General features: G+C 35.0%; 1 long non-coding RNA gene across 1 annotated transcript; it reads left to right on the forward strand.

Annotated features, from left to right (window-relative positions):
* Window positions 1-1,341: 1,341 nt before the first annotated feature.
* LOC310893977 lies at window positions 1,342-6,759 on the forward strand. Its single transcript, XR_014579449.1, has 3 exons — window positions 1,342-3,036; window positions 5,191-5,226; window positions 5,898-6,759. It is a non-coding gene; the product is annotated as an uncharacterized lncRNA (long non-coding RNA).
* Window positions 6,760-12,291: the final 5,532 nt, after the last annotated feature.

Below are 12,291 nucleotides of genomic sequence, written 5' to 3' on the forward strand. Positions count from 1 at the left end.
ATATTCAAGATTGGCACCAAACAGAAGTCATTTATTTTTTTCTTCTTCTTTCTAAAAGTTGGGCATAGAGGCAGATAAGGAACATTCAGAGGAAAATGAGAAGTTGCTCTGAACCGCTAGTTTCCAGCTCTAAGACTGTAAGTCAATACAACCCATGGAAAAAAGTAAAATGATTTGCATAGCTTCACTGAGTTATATTGCCAGTCTTAGATTTGGAGCCTTTAATCTGGAAACAGAAAAATCAGCAATATCTGGGAGCCAAATTTTATGTTCAAGCATTCTTTGGATTTGCTTCACATATAATTTTCATTGCTTAAACTTGTAACTAACAGTGTTATTAATTTGAACTATCTTTAGATATTTACTACACAGCCTACATATGAACTGATATTTATGACATTATTTTATAGAGTGTAAGAAACATAAGAGGAAAAAAATTAACTCATTCTACTCTAGCAATCTAAATCAAGTCAGGAGTCATACTGTATAAATGTGTTTCTCTAGAGAATAAACTGCAGCTGGGGTAATTATAGACATTTATACTGCTTATATCAAAATTTATGTAAAATGATCCCACACTAAAAGTCTTGATAAATAAAACTTTTTGTTTGTTGTAATATCACATCTATTTTGTAGCAGTAGTCAATAAGTGAGAAGGATGTCCTATGAGTCTAGGGCCTGTTTACATATTCTACAGCTCCTTGGTTTACCTCTCACCTGCCTGCCTGCCTGTAGCTTGCTGTCATATGTTAAATGTATCAAGGTCACACCATCCAGACCATGTAAAACACTGTAAACAGCAGAGAAACCACAGAGACATATTGGAAAAATTCTGGTACAATATATCATATTTAATGTGTTAGATTTCTTAACTGGTAAAAATGCAAAATGGCAGGGCAGGATTGTCATTATTCAAGTCCCATGATGTTACAGTATAAAGACAGACTGTAATCATAGACATCTTATTATGTTTGATTTAAAGAAAAATCAACTGACAAAAAGATACTAATAAATCTTGGAGATTAGGGTTACAAATTTCAAGTTCATTTTCATAGTATGCTGTAACAATACCTGAATCAGAAACCAGCTCAGTACTTCACAGGAGCCTCCTAACAGGAATACTTCCTTCACAGGAGCAGGAGTGTTGACAGATCAATCTTTCCTAAAACACTCAACCTGATTTAATTATTTTCTACCTCTAATGATGATGAATAGTTATTTGAACCTAACTGAAGAAGATTAGGGTCAACACTTGTGGTTTAACCCAGCAGGAAGCTAAGCACCACAAAGCTGTTTGTGTACTCCCGCCCCCCTGAGTGGGATGGGGAAGAGAATTAAAAGGGTAAAAATGTGAGAACTCATGAGTTCAGATAAAGACAGTGTAGAAGAGAAGAGAAGAGAAGAGAAGAGAAGAGAAGAGAAGAGAAGAGAAGAGAAGAGAAGAGAAGAGAAGAGAAGAGAAGAGAAGAGAAGAGAAGAGAAGAGAAGAGAAGAGAAGAGAAGAGAAGAGAAGAGAAGAGAAGAGAAGAGAAGAGAAGAGAAGAGAAGAGAAGAGAAGAGAAGAGAAGAGAAGAGAAGAGAAGAGAAGAGAAGAGAAGAGAAGAGAAGAGAAGAGAAGAGAAGAGAAGAGAAGAGAAGAGAAGAGAGATTCACAATGTAATTGCTCATCGCCATCTGACTGATGCCCAGACAGTCCCCTTGCAATGGTCCCCAGGCCAAATCCCCCCACTTTTATTGATGAGCATGAGATCAAATGAAATACTTCTTTGGACAGTTTGGGTCAGCTGTCCTGGCTGTGTCCTCTCACAGATTCTTGTGCACCCCCAACCTTCTTGCCAGCAGGATAACATGAGAAGCAAAAATTCCTTGACTTAGTATAAGCACTGCTCAGCAACAACTAAAACATTAGAGTGTTTTCAACTTTATTTTCTTCTTAAGTACAAGACCTAGTACCATATCAGATACTATGACGAAAATGAATTCCATTGCAGCTGAAACCAGGAAAACGCTGAATGTTTTTGAAAACTTAGGCGTTTGCTTCTCAAATAATGCTATAGACCATCCATAAATTATTTACTAGTCTGATAGCCATAAAGATGTTGTCATCTTTTATTAATTTCTGTTTTGTCTCACTTACGTGTAATTAAAGTTTCCTATTTAATGTTTTATACTACGTATTGAAAAACTGTTTTCCTTTGTGACTTTTGTGACTATTTCTTGAAACTGTCTTGCTGTTTTTTATACTTTTCCCAGTATATTAACCCCTGCAAGTAGATGTCATTGATAAACTTTCTTTTCCTCCGTCCCTCCCTTCCTTTTGTTAAGGGATACTTCTGTTTACCCTAGCAGAATGGGTCTCCCCAGGCATCCGGGATTTACTCAGAGAGTCAACTTTTAATTAAAGCAACAGGAATTTAATGGTACCCATATATCACCTTGAGCTGTGTGCCTCCAAGGAGGGACCCTGCTCAAAACTTTTCATGATACATGTGCAATCTTTTTTTTTTTTTTTTTTTTATCTGTTATTGTCCAATCAGTTCTCAACACATATGCATTATGTTCCTACAGATAGGCAGTTCTTTGTTGCAGGACAGGATGGCTTCTGTTATCTCCCCAGGCAGGATGTCTTCTGTTATCCAAACAGGATCTGATCTGGCACTGTCTTTGGTCAAACTGTCCCCTCTTCCCCATCAGCACCACCCAGGACCCCCACATTCACCATTGCTCAATCACCACCACATATCAGGTTCAGGTGATACAGAACTGATACTGTTGCCTAAGGCTTCACTAAATTTACTCTACTAATGTGAAACAATACCTACCTGAATTCCTTAAATACCAGCAGCTTGTTTCCCTGTTTCCCTTTCCCTTTCCCTCTCTCTCTCTCTCTTTAATTCTCAAGCAAGTAAATATTAATCTGAAACTGAGCTCAAGCAAAAATCTAAAACTTTAAACCATAGCAGCTACAAGAAGAAAGTAGAAGCCAGAATCAACAAATTACCCAATATTCTGCTTGAAGTTATCTTTTCCAATGCTGTAAGTGACAATTCTGCATCATTCAGCTGCGTAGGAGGGAGAGAAGTTTTGGGCTGAAGAAGAAGAGAACTTTGTTTAGATCAGGAAATCTGGTATAGTAACTACTATATCATATAGTACTACTATAATATCTTCACAGAAAAAAAAAAAGTTAATTATAAAGCAAATTTATTTTGCATAAATTCCCTGTGAAACATGTGCATTGTTTTTTTTTTTTTTTAATTTAAATATCTTTTTCAGAAGAAAGAAAAAATAAAGTCTTGCTTTATTTGAAAATATTAAGATACATTAAGCTAAAATATCATTATACTTCACAGTTTAGGTGACATTTCTCACAAAGGCATGGAGAAATTCTAGCTTTTTTTTTTTTTTTTACTCAGTAATTCTTTAAATATTTGCTTGAGATGTCTTAAAAGATCTTCTCCAGAAGTAGATAATAGGGAGTTTCTGAATATTTAAAAAAAAATTAAAATGCTTTCAGTTTAGGCCCTGTAAATGACTTTTAATTTTCAGACATTTTAATCATTGTTTCTGTATGTCTTTAGAAGCATAGATTCATTTTATGGATTTATTCCTTCAGTCTTACTAATTAATAACAACATTGGGCACATAATTTTAGGAATACCAAAATTCATTCTTTCACACCAAATAAACTAGTAAGCAACTTTATAACTGAAAAAAAAAAAAAAAAAAAAAAACTTGTTATTAAAAAAAATCACAATTATTTAATATAACCTTAGAATTTGGAAATGGATTTCATGCAAATAAATACATTTTCCATTGTCTTGCAAACATATATATGTATATTTTTTTCCTTTTACAGGTCAATTAAACTCCATAATGTTTTGGGACATGCATGTTCCAAAGACATGCATGGAAAGTACTTTGCACGTACTTTAAAATGACCTATGGCAGTGGTTTTATATCATCATTAATAGGTCAGGCAATACATCACATTTCAGTAGAAACCCATTCAATTTAATAAGAAAAAGTGCTTGCAAAACTTGAGGTTTTGTATTTGACTCACCAAAAATTTTGTATACGGTGCAATGTAATTTATATTCATATTTTGTTTTGCAAGTAGCATCACTTCTGACAGAATCCTTCTACATGAAATGGAAAATATTAAATATCTGCTTTCTCAGGAAAATACTAGTCTATGGCTTGCCATAACATATATGAAATACAATATTATATTGTGAATAGTGGGTAGACAAAAGTCAGACTGATAGAAAAACCTATTGTAAGAATTACAGTCTTAGAAGGACACATTAAAAATGTTTCCAGTCCTTCTTTTCTCTATTTTCGTACTTACATAGTGCATCAAGATGTTATATATAGTGTCTTAAAAAGAATTTAATGAATTCATATGTGGGAGTGTTTACTCCAAGCATACATGTTGATTTCTAAGTCAAGAGAAGAGCTAAACACTTGTATGAGGTGATGTAGAATGGGGAGGATTGTCAAGGATTTAACAAAATAAGGCAGAAAGCTGCTCTTTTTCTTCTCCAGTGACATATTCAAATACTTCACTCAGAGACAGGAAAACAACAAGAAGACAACAAGCCATTGCTTTCTTTTCCATTATAATATGAAATTAGCCATATCACTGAAATCAGTAGATGTAGAAACATTCACTATTCAGAGGAAAGAAAAAAAAAAGTAGGGGAATGTTATTTATGCATCTTTCTTATGCTGGCTAATTGTTGAGCATGCATCTTCATTCTAGAGGACTTAAATATATTTGGTTCCCCCAAATATCCTGATAAGAAGAAAATAAGAACCAACTGTTGGATGTTTTGATTTAAGGAGACCGCCAAAATCTCCTATGTTATCTTACGTATTTTATTCATTAACATCACTTTAAGAGTCTTCTATATTTATAGTTCTATTTTTTTGTGAAGGTGAATGTTTCACATCAGAAAAATGGAGTCTGGGTTTTCATTTTGAAAAGAAAGATTTGGAAAAAAAAAAAAGAAAAAAAAAGAATTATTTTCAATGCTAATAATTTTCCAGTTAAGTCATCAAATCAAAATTAAGTTATTCTAATATTCCAATCTAATTGTTCATGTCCAGCTGCATTCCTGCAGGAATGGTTATCTGCAGTTACTACTAAAGACCTTAAAAAGCACTCCATAATTTCCTTCTTTACAGCTCTACTCCCAACCTGAGTTTCAAGCACCTGGTGAGGTAAATAGCTTTGTTTATTTATTTATTTATTTATTTATTTATTTATTTATTTATTCCTGTTTTGTGTTACTTCCAATCAGAAATGGAAGCATAAAAGAGAATAATTACTATATTTTCTTATTTACAGGGGTCCAAAGATAATACTTTTGTTTGTACATACACTTCATCCTGCCCTTGAGAACTCATTATTTTTATATGTGTTAAATGAAGAGGCTATACTAAAGAAATATGGTAGATCACCTTTGACATATGAATGTATGAAGTGGTTGTGTTCAGTACAATGAACAATGGTCTCATCATTATTAATTGTGCCACAGCTGCTAATGCTTCAAAAAGGGAATGACAAAAAGAAACATTGAAAAAAAATATGAAATAGTTACATAAAAGATTTATGGAAAGAGATTTCTGAATGTAAAGAGCTCTGAAAGTGCTTAAAGAAAAACGGATTTAGGGTCACAGAGGCTTTCGGGGTGGCAGTGTGATTTAGAAGAGGCATGTAATATGAGGGTATATTATGAAGGTTATAAAATTTAAAGACAAATAATTTGAGGTAGCAAAACAAGTTATTAGGAGGATAGGAAGTTAGGAATAGAATACTTAACGGTACTTTTGAGCAAGTAGGATCGTAACAAGTCCCTGTTCTAAATATCACTATCATATCTCATTTAAAGGTATGGTGAAAGTTCTGGGAAAAGTTGCCCAGGAAGGCTGTGGAATTGCCACCTTGGAGATGCTCAAAACTGACCTGCATAAGACTCTGAACAACATGATCTAACTTCAGAGTTAGCTTGACTGGAGCATAACGTTGGAGCAGATGACCTCCAGGAGCTCCTTCCAATCCAATTTATTCTATGATGCTATGATTCAGTTTGTCACAGACTGTTCTGAAACACTTGGCAGGATAAAAGTTTTAAGAAATTAACATATTGTTCCATAAAAGATTTTTTTTTTTTTCCAAAGGGTGTTTAAGTACATAGTATATAAGAAAGTTGAATAAGGACCACATTTCTGATCTGTAAGCAATTCTACATTTTCTTGTGCTATTCCTTTCCTGCATATGATTAAAAAAAAAAAAAGGCATACAAAAAAGACCATTTTTTGAAATTTCCCAAAAAGCAAATTCTGAAAACAACAGTAGCAACAATAAAAGTATCCATAGCAATTAAAACATCTCCCTCTGCAGAACCATTTTCACAATATTCTCTTTTAATAGTATTTTAAAACAGAACCATTACCTTTTTCTTTCCCAAATGCTCCAAATATAATTTGCTGTTTGTGCCAATGTTCTGCTACATTCCATTCCATGCTTAAATGAGCACTCCTACAGAAATTTGATTCCTAATATTTCTGAGCAAATGATAGAAAACTGAAACACCTCAACAACTATTTAATCTTTGCTGTCTCTAAAATTCCATTAGAAAAACCTTCTGTCAATCAAAACTTTTGTTTGTTTGTTTGTTTTAGGAAAAAAATACTTATTCTAAGATTTATCTCTATGATTAAAGCACAAGAACATAAAGCTGAAAAAACTGTTTTTAATTGTCTTTCACAAATACACAAATCATTTATATAAACTATTAAAAGGCTTTTGTTCAGCTTAAATAATATCTTGGAAGCTACTGTTACATTTCATCATAACTTTCAGAGAATTGATATTTACTCCTCTGTCATTGAGTTTTAAGTATGTATAACTAATATACCAGGTATTAATTTGCCAAAATATGTTAAAGTAATGTAATCATTTGAAAAACACTTTTTGTAGATACAGGATCTGCTTCTGAAAAACTATATTTAGAGCTGTATGTAACTACCAGTAAATAACCACAAAAACAGCAAAACAGCTCTCCTTCTTGACAGTGATACTTAGCACTGGATGATATATATTTCAGTGATAAAGTTGTTAAATTTACAGACAAGATAAACATGTCCGTTGAATCCACACATATATACAAGAATGGATAGTTCAATTTATTATAGGCAAGACTAATATTCTTAAATTCATTAGCCTACACTACGTAGAAGATAGGTAACATAATAGTTGTTTTTTGTTTTTTTGTTTGTTTGTTTTTCTCATGACCATAGTCTAAAAATTTCAAAATAATAATGCCAAGGTCAACAGATTTTCTTTTCCTCACTATTGAATGCTTAGTGATAGAGCATTTCATAATAAAAGTCATCATGAAGACAGGCAGGAAGGGTGTCTTTATTTTATTTTATTTTTAGGAGAAAACATGTTCTGGTCCTTTTAAGGCTTCTTAAACAGCCAATCTCAATTTGTAAGAAATTCTCCTGATGAATAAATTGTACTTTTTATGTTCCATTCAGGGTAGAAAAATATATTCTTAGGAAAAAAAACACATTGGTAGTCACAATGTGTTCTGGGTTATGTATTGTATATAAATTGGTCTGTTTCTAGCTTGTTATTAAAAGCAGGAGAAAAAAGAGGAAGAAGTAAAAACATTTTTTCAAGTGTTAGCAGCTGCAGAAAGTATATATTATCTAAAAGAATTTCAGACAGAGGTAAAATTTCAGCCTTTCAGGGTGTTACAAACTCAATCTGCTTTATGTAATGATATGCTGAAATGATAAAATGACAGCTAAACTCCAAAACCTGAAAGGTTTGTATATTAACTTTTAGATATAATGTAAAGCCTTCATTAACTTTGAATCTTTTCCAGATGGAACTAAAGAGCAGAATAGCATAAATCAGATGTTTACCCTCAGAGGATAACCTCCTACTGTCACTGAAGTCTCAGTGACTGAAATCTAGGGGATGATAAGTGTATTTTTATTTAAATAACATTGTGATGTTTGCAGTACATTAGGGACAGATATGACCTTGCGTTTTATGTGCAGTATTCCTGTCTACAACTGCTTCCTTTAGTGTTCAGTTGTGATGGCAGTTACATGATGTGATACTGATTTTGGCCAAGACAGGTTCTTCTTCATCCCCAGGTTCAAATGCTCAGGTTCACAGGTTCTTTCCTTATTTTTATGCTTGGGCATATGTGTAGCTGCATTACCTCTTCTTCTAAATCATTAGGTGGTATATGTTTCCCATGTTAGCTTTTAGTAATTGGATCCTTCCATTCAAGAACTATAATCTTAGAGTCTTCTATGTCTTTGTTGTCACAATAATATTTTACCATCTTAGCACTATAAACTTTAAATAGTTTTATTAATTTTCAGTAGCTGGTTATATATATATATATACACATATATTTGGTTTTCTTCCATTTTCTTTTGCTGTCTGGTATTCTTTGGATGATTTGCACATCCAGAAGCCCTTCTGTCCTCCAGACTCCTAAACAAACAGACTCCTAAACAGTTTTCCATTCTGTTTTCTCATGGTGAAGCAAGATAGACTGTAACATAGCCTACATCAACCTTTCCCCCACAAAGACCATCTACATAATCTTTTGCTATAATGAAAGAGTCATAATAGATACTCTGTTAAGCTCTATCTTTTTTTGTTTGTTTGTTTGTTTGAAAGGTAAGATACTTTACATTTACTTCTGGATCAGAGTATTCTCAAGGCTGCTACAATGTATTGTAAGTTAAAATTATAGCTTCTGTTACAGTTTCCTGTTCATGTCTTCTTGAGTTGTGCAATTAGTAAAGACTTCATTATCTATGAACAGTTAGTTCCATTTGAACTCATCTAAAATGTTCAATTAAAAAATGAATCTTTTGATTCTATTGTTCCTTTAACTTTTATTATGAAAAAGTATATATATTAAAATATATAAGAAAAATATTAAATATATATATTTTTTGTGGTCCTTCATCTTCAGTAGCTCCTTCTGTGCAAAACCATTAAGGAGATTCACAGGATAAGTAATAGTGTATACAGATAGTTTTTGCTTTTTCCTATATGGGCATGAAGAAGATGCAAGTCTGCTAGGGCTGGGAAGTTCTTACTAATCTTAGTTCCCAATTGTCTGTCCTATAGAAGATCGGGTACTGGAGTTGAGGGAGAGTAGAGAAGATATTTGAACTATCTCAGGAAACTGAAATTGTGCTTTCAAACTTTTTTTTTTTTTGCTTTTTTTTTTTTTTCCCCAAGTGGAGATGTCTGTTAAAAGAAAAGTTCTCAGTGAAGATGAGTGGTGGAGAACATTATCATTAAATTCTAATAAGAGAGTGCAAAAAGTTATCTACAAAACAAATTGAATTACTCTTCTGAATGAAGAACTGAGATGAGTGATAGAGTTGACTTCAAAACCAGAAGGGAGGAAAATCAGTATCAGGCAGTGTGGCAGTGATTTTTAAGATGACAAGGAGAAGTTAGAAACATATGGCTGAGAGGGAAGCATATTGCTAAGGGAAAAGGCTGTAGCTGAGATCATTTTCCTAGTGTTTTGGGCAGACTGATTTCTAAAGTCTGGGAAGGTACTTCAAGCCAAGTACTTCACATATAGAGCAATCAACAGTTTATTTTACCAGCCAAACCAGATGTGCATTGATGGGAAGTTTAGAGCCTGGCAAACTTGCTAGATTCTGTCCTGCAGCTGCTGGAGCTTCAAGGGGATGAACAATCTGTAGTCAATTCAAAAGCAGTTGCTTTGGTCCAAAGGTGAAGTGACAGTTTAATGTGCCAGTCATGTCAGTGTAGGCTTTGTAGCAAAATAAAATACATACCTTGGAATTTTGCAGTCTGAATGGATTCAGGATGATGATAACCTCTAGAACAATTTTGGTTATGGTTGACTTTTTTTTTTCTCTTTTACTTTTTCTTTTCCTTTTATTTTATTTATTTGTTTTTAATGTCATGAGGACATCTCTATTTAATTAATATTTCAAATATATTTGCTTTTCTTTTTTATTCAGTGTTGTTCATAACTTATGTTGTTATCATATCTGATGAATACTAAGGAAGTCAAACCACTCTTCCGCGTAAAAAGATCCTGCAGCATAAGCAGATAATGCAAAAGGCTCTGTGCCAAGACACTGCTAAGACGGCAAATGGTATAGAAGAGCATGCCAAGGAATATGAACTTCCTAACAAAGTGCAGTCATCTTTCCAGTGATTCTGAATACATTAGAGTTGATGATTTACATGCATATACCTATCTGCACTTCCTTTTTGCCCTAAGCCTTTTGTTTAGATCAAACACCCTCTTCTGAATAAAATGATGGTCTACTGCAAAAGGAATACCAGTAACTAAGATAAACACAAAAAGAACCATACAGAAGTGTCCAGAAAGGAAAGAAACCATTAAAATGTTATCAGCTAAACATGTGAGGAAGGAATTAAAGACCAAGAAGGAACTAGGAGGACTGAAGTCAATAATCCTAGAGGCAGTTCTCAGTTGTTCTCTAAGAAGGAGAAACTGGAAGTCCGGTTAAATGCATAATGATAATATTTCCTACAGCCTAGTGGCCTAGCATACTGCTGTGCTTTGCAGCCATCCTCATCATCCTGCATAAATTCTAGGTTTCCAAACCTTAGTCAAGAGAATTCAGAAATACTATATAATATAGTGCTGAGTGGAGCAATAAGTACTGAGGGAGCTGGCAGGTGTGATTGTGAGGCCAGTCTCTATAATCTTGCTTGTTTGTGGCAACAGGGAGAAATGTCTGAAGATAAGAAGAAAGCAAATATCACTCCTATCTCCAAGAGGGGCAGGAGGGAGGACCCAGGGAACTACAGGCTGGTCAGCATCACCTCAGTCCCTGTGAAGGTGATGGAACAGCTAACACTGCAAACCACTTGTAGGCACATGAATGTGAAGAAAATCATCAGGAGTAGTCAGCATGGATTCACCAAGGGGAAGTCATGCCTGACTAACCTGATAAGCTTCCATAATGAAATCACCAGCCTGATGGATGAGGTGGATATTGTCCTCCTGGACTTCACTAAGACTTTTCATATCATTCCCCATAAGATCCTCATACAGAAGCTGTTGAAGTATGGACTGGATGAGCAGAGAGTGAGGGAGATGGAAAACTGGCTGAACATCCAGGCCCAGATAGTAGGGGTCAGTGGTTCAATACTGAGTCCAGTTCTGTTTAATATCTTCATTAATGATTTGGATCATATGATAGAGTGCAGCCTCAGTAAATTTGTAGATGACATGAAATTATGGATGAGTTCACCAAAAGGCTGTTCTTCCATCCAGAGGGACCTTGACAGGCTGAAAAAATAGGCTGACAAGAATGTCATGAAGTTCAACAAGAAGTGCAGATCGTGCACCTTGGGAGGAACAACCTCAGATATTAGTACATGATTCCACTAACAAGGTTAATGGTATTCTTGGCTGCATCAGGCAAAGTATCTCCAACAGGTCAAGAGACATGCTCCTTGTTCCTTCTGTTCTTTGTGTGTTTGTTTGTTTGTTTGTTTGTTTTTTGAGGTTCAACAAGGTGACATGGATGGTGGGATTGAGTGCACCCTCATCCAGTTTACCAATGACACCAACTGTGTGGTGTGGTTGACATGCTGGAGGGAAGGGTTGCCATCCAGAGGGACCTAGACAGGCTTGAGAGGTGGGCCTGTGCAAATCTCATGAAGTTCAACATGGCCAAGTGCAATGTCCTGCATCTGGGCTGGGGTAATCCCAATTACAAACAGACTGAGAGAAGAATGGATTGGAAGCAGCCCTGAGGAGAAGAGAAGGACCTGGGGGTATTTGTTGACAAGAAGCTTGCCATGAGCCAGTAATGTGTGCTTGCAGCCCAGAAAGCCAACCGTATCCCAGGCTGCATCAAAAGAAAAAAGGTCAAGGGAGGTGATTCTCTCCCTCTGCTCTGCTCTCATAATACCCCACCTGGAGTACTGTTTTCAGATCTGGGGCCCCCCATCACAAGGACATGGACCTATTAGAACAAGTCCAAAGGAGGGACACAAAGATGATAAAAGTGCTGGAGTATCTCTCCTGTGAAGACAGGCTGAGATAGGGGTTTTCAGCATGGAGAAGAGAAGGCTCCAGGGAGACTTTATAGTGGACTTCTAGTACGTAAAGGGGACCTACAGGAAAGCTGAGGAGGGACTCTTAGTCAGCAAGTGTAGTGATAGGAAAAGGAGTAGTTTCTTTAAACTTAAAGAAGGTAGATTTAGATTAG

The sequence above is a fragment of the Anser anser genome (genome assembly GCF_964211835.1).
Source record: "Anser anser genome assembly, chromosome: 1".
Lineage (NCBI taxonomy): Eukaryota > Metazoa > Chordata > Aves > Anseriformes > Anatidae > Anser > Anser anser.